This window comes from Colobus angolensis, unplaced genomic scaffold (genome assembly GCF_000951035.1).
Source record: "Colobus angolensis palliatus isolate OR3802 unplaced genomic scaffold, Cang.pa_1.0 Scaffold300, whole genome shotgun sequence".
Taxonomy (NCBI): domain Eukaryota; kingdom Metazoa; phylum Chordata; class Mammalia; order Primates; family Cercopithecidae; genus Colobus; species Colobus angolensis.
The window spans coordinates 2841747-2850724 of record NW_012116267.1 but is presented as its reverse complement, the minus strand read 5'-3'; the positions used below and the strand labels follow the sequence as shown (position 1 = coordinate 2850724).

The 8978-nt window shown below is 38.7% G+C and overlaps 1 protein-coding gene across 1 annotated transcript in view; it reads left to right on the top strand.

Moving 5' to 3' along the window:
- The first annotated feature begins 5906 nt into the window (after window positions 1–5906).
- ITSN1 (intersectin 1 (SH3 domain protein)) overlaps window positions 5907–8978 on the top strand; it is a 199682-nt gene continuing 196610 nt past the window's right edge. Inside the window, exon 1 of the mRNA XM_011950058.1 lies at window positions 5907–5970. The gene's annotated coding sequence lies outside the window, so the exon portion shown is untranslated. The remainder of the gene's footprint in view (window positions 5971–8978) is intronic.

Here is an 8978-nt window from a genome sequence, read left to right as displayed (position 1 = left end):
CATCTTTTCATATTTTGGGATTTGTGCAGTCATTTGAATGATCTAAAAGTGAAGAGCTTGATAATAAGTTGATTTTAGTCCTACTGTCTTTTTGTGATGGATGTACTAGATAAGCTTAATGTGAGTCATTGAAGAACCAAGCCCCTGCTTGAACCTGTCCATTGAGGGCCCTGTTTATCAGAGGTTGAAGCATTTTTTAGCTGGCAGCTGATCTTGGGTACGCAAGCCATTGTACAAGCTCCCCATGTCTAGTTGTTTTGCATCATTAATCATCTTTTCTCCAAGCCGTGGAAACATGACTGAGTCTTGAGTCATCTGGCTCTTCCCAGTGCTGGAAATCCACCCTGCTGAGGTGAATGTGTGAAATATTTTTTGTTCTCAGTAGAGATCTAAGAACTGGTTTGTCTCCTGCAATGAACAGATTGAATTCCTTATAAATATGTTACTAAAAGGTACCTTTTGTGTTCATTTTACAGAGATCTGATTGGGGTATAGATGACATGATTATTTATTAAACTCTTTTGAATAACTCCTATACTTAATGCAATTTCCAGGTAATACTAAATGTAGATTTAGGGAACTCAGTGACCAGTTTTCGTTTGCATTTTGATGAATTTCTCTATTTTAATATTTGTAAGTGCTCTCCATTTTGGAAATATCCACTCTGCCAAGTAGGTTAGGAATGTGTGCAAGAATGACAGCTTAAATAATGTGCATGTTTGCTATTGAAGCCAGGGTCCCTAAGTAAAGCTACCAGATAAAGAGAGGAAAGGGGGAAAAAAGGAGAATGAAGCTACCATGTAACATCTGTTAGAGACTCATGTGAGCCCGCGAGTTAGTCTTCGTTTCCCATGCCATGATTTATTTTTATTTTTCCCGTTCCATTAAAGCATTTCAGTTAATTCTGTATAAGTAGAATGCTGATAACTCCTTAGAGAAATGTGATTCAGTAATAACCTTGTTTCAATATGGCTACTTATCTAATCTGCCATGCATCTGCTTTAAGGAAGGTGTCCATTAGGGTCAACTCACAGGTCAGACATTAATCTTAATTGTCAGATGTCTCAACTCATTGCTGGAGACTAAATTGATCTTAATGACACTCTTCTGAGTACCGATTCACACTAAAAGACAGTCAAGGGGTTGGTTTCTTTTGCGTTGTAATTCTTAGCAGGATCCGAAAGAATGAAATTTTTAAAATGTGAAATAGCATGATTAATGAGGACATTTATTAAGGTTAAGGCAATATGTTTAAAAGTTAATTCAGTTTAATCTAAGGTTAACTTGTAGGAACTGATATAAGAGATAGTTAAAAATTTGTTAAGCTTTACTTAAAGCCTGTACTTAGGGATAGAAACAATTTTCCTAGGGTACTTATAATTTCCTTTAATTATCTCAGAAAGAGGGTCTCTTATTAGGATGAAGGAAAAAATGACCCATCATTCTTTTAAATCAGGTTTAATTCTCATGACATATAAGAGAGAGAAAACAAATATTAATATAGAGTAGGTAATTTCCTAGTTCAGCTTCTTCCACTTTTGTGAACTACAGAGGAACTGAAGAGTAACTGTAATTGTTTTATAACTTTAAAGAATTTAAGAGATTAAATTGCTGTCCTTGTGAATTCTTTGTTAAGTAACTCTCAAGGAAATTGGCAAGTTAAAGGGGATTTACTTCCTAAAATTAGCTTTCTTTTCTTTGTCTCTAACCTTTCATTATGAAAAATTTCAACATCTAAAAATTCCAGCATCTACAAAAGAAAGGAGAGTAGTATCGTTACCCAGCTACAGTAACTGTTAACTCTCAGCTAATCTTGTTTCCATCCTGCCACCCTCCACTCCAGATTATTTTGAAGCAAATTCTAGACATCACTTCCTTTTATTAAAGCAAGTTGCTTTTGATAGTGACAGTAGAAGCCATTTACTCTTGGCACAGGTGCTAAGGGCTGAATACAATTTTAAGGAGACAGTGTAGGCATTGAAGAACTTATGTTTTAAGAAAGGAGTTTATGTTTTCACTGGATATACTCAGTGTTCAGGGAATCAGAGACTTTCTTCAAATTTCCCTTGTCTTTTAAATAGGGATGTATTTGCAGGTTCTTATCTGTTTGGAAATTCCTGTAGCAAGTTCAGGTTTAGTCATTCTGTACTGCTTTGGTGGTGCCTTATCTAAATAGTATTGAAGGGAAGAAAGAATTACTTCACCAAGAGTTGGCCTTGAAAGGAGTTAGATGTATTGGGTATATTTAGGAAGTACCCCTTTAACACTGTAATAATATACCAACTTTTAAAGCTACCTCATAATAGCTCTTAAAAACACAAAACGCTTAGAGGTGATCCTTTTTCCTAGCCATCAGTGGGGCAAATTAATTCCTTTTTGAGTTAAAAAAAAAAAATTCTTTTTTTTTTGAGTGCTCAAGATTTGCAAGTATTGGTTGACTCATTCTTTGTTGTTAAACCTCTTGGTTTCTCAGGCCTGTGTGTCTTTTTGTATACTTTAACCTTGCACTTTAAACTGAATTGCTTTTGTCCTTTGAGGGAGACATAAAGCTCTCCGTTCCTGTTGGTGAGTGTGGGAAACTGAGTTTTCACTCTTCCCTATAATTTCTACATTTCCAGTGGTTTTAATAATAATCATAATAACTTTCTCAATTTTACTTCTAAAAGAAGTAGATTCATCAGACTGAATTGAATACTTGTTTTCCTTCTAAAGCTAAAGCCAATTTTGCCATACTTGTTTGTGCACTCTTAGAGTTTAGTTCTTAAACATAGAAAACTGTGGGGTTCACGTTTATATTTTGCTTTATTACAGCTTAGAAGGTAGTTGATGACTTGGCTCTATGGTATGCTTAAAGTGCTGGACTGAGCTAGTTCAAGAATGTCATTATCTGTGAATGGGAAATGTGTGTCTGCTTTCCTTCAGTAGCTAAACAGAAATAATTACATGTTTACATTCTACCTATTTCATAGGGATGTTGTTAGAATTACTCTAATTAGAGGTTTTTTTTTAATTTACAAAAGTATTTAAGCTTCTTTACAGATAGGTGCTATATAAAAGCGACATGTTAATGTCATTTTTCTCAATTTGTGTTTTTGACACTGGAAATATATATGTTGCTTTTTCTCTTTTCCTAGTATATATTTCTGATAAGTGTTTTGAAATTTGTTTTTTGAAATTTGAAATTTGAAGTTTTTCGTAGCTGGAATGCTAGAAAAGCATTTATGTCCTATTTTTAGTGCAAGTGATGAGTCTGCCTGGGTGGGTAAGTTAATGGCAAGGTAATTGAACTGTGCTAAGTGCTCGCCTGTGTATCCTTCTGGCCTCTCCATTTTCAGGGTAGAGTTACTGTTTACAGTGACACATTTCACTGTCTGTGTGACCGACCAGTCTGAATCAGTTCACCTATTGCCTGGCTGTCTTGAGCTCAATTTTTGTCTCATTTCCCCTTTCCATTTTATATATCACATTTCAAGATGGATGATCTGCTTGTCTAACCACTCCAGGGAAGATTGGTGCCATCTAATAAAGTCAAAATGAGGTCCTGCATGTTACCTGGCATAAATTAGAGAATTATAGAATGAATGTGTGAACAGATCTGAGACTAGAGCTGGATCACCAGACTCCTCAGTTTTTTTGGGTTTCCATTATGTGTTTATGGATGAAATTGTTCTCTTTGTCTGGTTGGTGGTTTTGTTTGTCAGTGGCCAATGTGGTCGATATTTCAACACAATTTGGACATGCTTCATATATCTTTTACAGAATGGTCTTTTTCTTTTGGTTAACCTTATAACTAATAAAGAATGTTCAAGCCTCAACTGGGCACGGTGGCCCATGCCTGTAATCCCAGCACTTTGGGAGGCCAAGGTGGGCAGATCACCTGAGGCCAGGAGTTTTGAGACCAGCCTGGCCAAAATGGTGAAACCCCGTCTCTACTAAAAATACAAAAATTAGGCCTCACTCCAGCCTGGGTGACAGAGTGAGACTCTGTTTCAAAATAAAATAAAATAAAATAAATTTAAAAAGTTAGTCGGGCTTGGTGGCGTGCACCTGTAATCCCAGCTACTCAGGAGGCTATGGCATGAGAATTGCTTGAACCTGTGAGGCAGAGGTTGCAGTGAACCAAGATCGTGCCATTGCACTTCAGCCTGGGCAACAAGAGCAAACTCCATCTTAAAAGTGGTCTATGTCATGTTGACCTACTCAAACATGTTAAGTCTGAAAATGAACCACGTTCAGGAACAAATGAAATGACCTTCTCAGGACAGCATTCCAAATACATAGTTAGGGGCAGTTGTTCGCAGCTTCTGGAGTGTTTGAAAATGGCCCTCACATCATACAACTTGAATTGGCATTCATTAACAATCACTATGCTTTTAAAAGGTGCTTAACAAAGAGTCATAACATACTTTGAGACTGAGTAAATAAAATAAACATGCACACCTTTGATGTTGAGCTGAGTTTGTTTGATTTTTCAGGCTGAATATACGAAGACTGTTTCTAGGAAAACTTGTGCTTTGTACAGATAGAGGAACCTCTTAAGAATTTTGATTGTGGTTTCCAAAATAGCAGATTGCTAGAAAATGATTACCTACTTTATCTAAAATTTCAAAAAGCTGCTTTGCCTATTGTACAATATAAAGTTTCCAAAAAATCATCACTGTTTTGGTTGCTTTTTTTTTTCTTGGAAAGACATATGTTTGAGCATCAGCCTTATTAGTTGGACTGTTGTTTCATGTGTTTCTATTAGAACGCTGGATAACTCACTTGAAACTTACATGACTAATATAATACAGTGAAGTTTGGGAAACTAAGGGCTCATTTCTGTTGTATTCCTTGGAACATATGTGGGTTCAAAATCATTATTTCTTCTTTGTTTTGGTATTTGTCTCTTTGGGGAATTAAAATTTGTTCCCAAACATTTGTAGGACTATACTCTAGCAGGAATCTGAATAGAAAACACTCCTTGTTTAGTTCTGAGTTTATGTGGAAGAGGACTAAGTGACCATTGAAGGTGGAAGGGTGAACACAGAGATTACTCAGCACTTAATTTATTAGTTCTAAAATGCATTCATTGAATACACATGGTTTGTTTACCTTTTATGGGCCAAACCATGTAACAGAGGCTGGGAATGCAGTTCTTGCTCTCAGGGGACCATAGTCTTGTCTGAGAAATAGACAATGAACTTCAGTTTCCAATAGATCTAGTTCTAGGCTTAGAGCATGCAGAGGGAACAATGGAAAAAATCCACTGAGAACATTCTAGGGTCCAAGTAGGACCTGTAGCCCAAGTTTAGAATGGCAAGAAAGAGGAAAGACAGAGAGGGAGCTTGGGCAGTGTTCTGCAAAGAATAAATTCAATTCTCTAAGAATAGGTCACTAGTTTTTTGTTTTTTTTTTTTTTTTAGATGGTGTTTCACTATTGTCATCCAGGCTGGAGTGCGGTGGTGCAGTGGCACGATCTTGGTTCACTGCAGCCTCTGCCTCCCAGGTTCAAGCAATTCTCCTGTCTTAGCCTCCCGAGTCATTGGGATTACAAGCACGCCTGGCTAATTTTGGTATTTTTAGTAGAGACAGGGTTTCACCATCTTGGCTAGGCTGGTCTTGAACACCTGACGACCTCAGGTGATCCACCCACCTCAGTCTCCCAAAGTGCTGGGAATTACAGGCATGAGTCACTGTGCCTAGCCAGTTCATTAATCTTAGTTATTGATCATAGTTATTAATCTGAAGAAGTTCTACAGTAAATCAAATATTCAGGATTGCCTAATGTTGACTTACTGATTTAGAATATCATTCCCTTGGTGTGTTTCTACAAACTACCAATGCTCAGTTTTTCTTTTCAATTTTGAACTTGTCGATGGACAGTGTCTACAGTCTCTTGACAGTTACGTAATTTGTGTCTATTTAGGTTTAAGCTGTCACCTTCCCAAGTGCAGCATCTGTGTAGCCCCAGAGGGAGCATTCTAAAAGGTAAATTTGAGCCTGGCACAGTGGCCCAGGCCTGTAATCCCAGCACTTTTGGGAGCTGAGGTGGGAGGATCACTTGAGTCCAGGAGTTTTAGACCAGCCTGGTAGCAAGACCCTGTCTCTACAAAAAATAACAATAAATAAAATTAATAGGCATAGTGACATATATATACCTGTAGTCCCAGCTACCGTAGAGGCTAACATGGGAGGATTGCTTGCACTCAGGAGTTGGAGGCTACAGTGAGCTATGATCACACCACTGTACTCCAGCCTGGTAGCAAGGGCCTGTCCCTAACAAATAACAAATAGGCCAGGCGCGGTGGCTCATGCCTGTAATCCTAGCGCTCAGGGAGGCTGAGGCCGGTGGATCACCTGAGGTCAGGAGTTCGAGAACAGCCTGGCCAACATAGTGAAACCCTGTCTCTACTAAAAACACAAAAATTAGCTGGGCATGGTGGCGCATGCCTGTAATCCCAGCTACTCAGGAGGCTGAGGCAGGAGAATCACTTGAAATCGGGAGGTGGAGTTTGCAGTGAGTCAAGATGGTGCCACTGCACTCAACCTGGGTGACAGAGCAAGACTCCATCTCAAATAAATAAATAAATAAATAAATAAGGCCAGGTACAGTGGCTCACATTCACGATCCCAGCACTTTGGGAGGCCAAGGCAGGCAGATGACTTGAGGTCAGGACGTCGAGACCAGCCTGGCCAACATGGTGAAACAGAGCAAGACTCCATCTCAAATAAATAAATAAATAAATAAGGCCAGGTACAGTGGCTCACATTCACGATCCCAGCACTTTGGGAGGCCAAGGCAGGCAGATGACTTGAGGTCAGGACGTCGAGACCAGCCTGGCCAACATGGTGAAACCTCATCTCTACCAAAAATACTAGCCAGATGTGGTGGTACATGCCTGTAATCCCAGCTGTTGAGGAGGCTGAGGCAGGAGAATCACTTGAACCCGGGAGGCAGAGGTTGCAGTGAGCTGAGATCTCATGCCATTGCACTCCAGCCTGGGCGACAGAGCAAGGCTCCACCTCAAAAATAAATAATTAAATAAAAAATAAGTAAAAGGTAAAAAAAAAAGAAAAGAAAAATTTCTGCTGAAAATCTTGCAGTGACTCCATCACCCCAATGAGCCATAGGCAAGTCCTATTTCCACTCTCACATCCTTGCCCTTGGGATTGTTGCATTCCTCCTGAGTATTCACCCTCACCTGGAAAGCAGTTGTGGGAACTTCCCTTCATCCTTCGTAGTCTGGTGGCCTTTCCTCCGTGCTCAGTTAAATCAGTTTCTCTTTTCTGCTTCCTTTGTTCTTTGGCCTGCTCTGAGGTGTTGTATGAAACACACTGTGCCAAAATTGTTTACTTTCTGTTCATGTTTTAAATATGAGCTCTTTGAGGCAGGACCTGTGTCTTTCTTTGGACCTTTATGTTCATCGCAGTAACTGTCATATAATAAACAGTCAATACTTGATTTAAGCTGAGCAATGTAATACTTAAACATTAATTTTGTTACATTTACTGGATGATAATGGTGACTGAAAAAAACATTTTTAAGCGTTTTACTCCACCTGGGACAATTCTAAGTGTTTTACTTACGTTAAAACTCATTTAATTATCTTTGTTAAAAAATTACTCTGATGCTTGTTTTAATAGTTAGGAAGACTTTATTAAAGACTATTGCAATGATGGGGGAGAGATCCAGCTCAATTCTGAATCTAGCAAGGACAAATCGAGATTTATAATCAAGTAGCAGAGTATGGTCAGTGAATGGTAAATTGCTAAGAGGAGACATCAAGGTCAGTAGATTCTTATAAAACTGGCTTAGTCCACTTGGGCTGCTGTAACAAACTACTATAGACTAGATTTAAGCAATCGAAATTTATTTCTCACAGTTCTGGAGGTTAAGTCTCAGATCAAGATGCCGACAGATTTAGTTCTTGGTGAGAGCCCTCTTCGTGGTCTGCAGACAGTCACCTTCCTGCTGGCAGAAAGAGAGATCATCTCTCTGGTGTCTGTTCTTATAAGGGTACCAATCCCATTCATTAAGGCTCCACTCTCATGACTTTAATTATCTCCCAAAGGCTTGCTTTCCAAATACCATGGCCTTGGGGATAAGTGCTTCAGTGTATGTATTTTGAGAGGACACAGTTTGGTCCATGGCACTGACCTAACAAGATTCTTGCTGAAGGCAGGCCTAGAATTTATACATCAAAGGTGGGGGTGAGAAATTTGATCAAATATCAAAGGTGATCAGTTAGATGGGGTGATTCTCACTAAACTGACTTAGCAGGATTCTTCGTAAAACTGAGTTAGGCAGACTGAAGACAGGAGGGGATTGGAGGAGGTTGTGGCTTAGTTGAGGAGGGCTTAGAGGAGCCTGAGTTTGGTCAAGGAGAGGGTCTTTGTCACTGTTAGGAGCCTTTTAACTTAGGTGTTATTAATACTAGCATTTTACAGACAAGGAATCTGAGGCTTAGAAAGAGGCTAAGCAACTCGCGAGGTCTAGACCAGTAAGTACCCTACCTGGATTCTAGCTGGCATGCTTTCTGTTCCTTAACTTTAAACTGTTGATCATCTGGACCCTGCCTGTGATGACTCAATTTGCTTTTGCTAACCTGCAGTGAGAATCAATGGGAGTTTGCCTCTGCTTTAAAATGACTCGTGGTCTTGCTGCCCTTAGTGCTGTCAATCCTGTGATTTCCACTGGAGCAACATACTCAGGTTACAACACTGGGTAACATTTACATGTTAACAGTTTTCTTGAAATTTAAAATAGACATGTATCTCATTTATATACATTTCTAATTTCTTTTATACAATAGAATAACTTCTTTTACATCAAATTTCTAAATTTGACTAAAAATTTCTATATTTAATGGAATCTCATCCATTAAATATAGTCACAGAAGGAAGGAAATATAAAAATTAGGATTTCAGATGTTTGAATATAAAGGATAATTTTAAACATTGTCAGCAATCTATTTCTTTTCTTTTTTTTTTTTTTT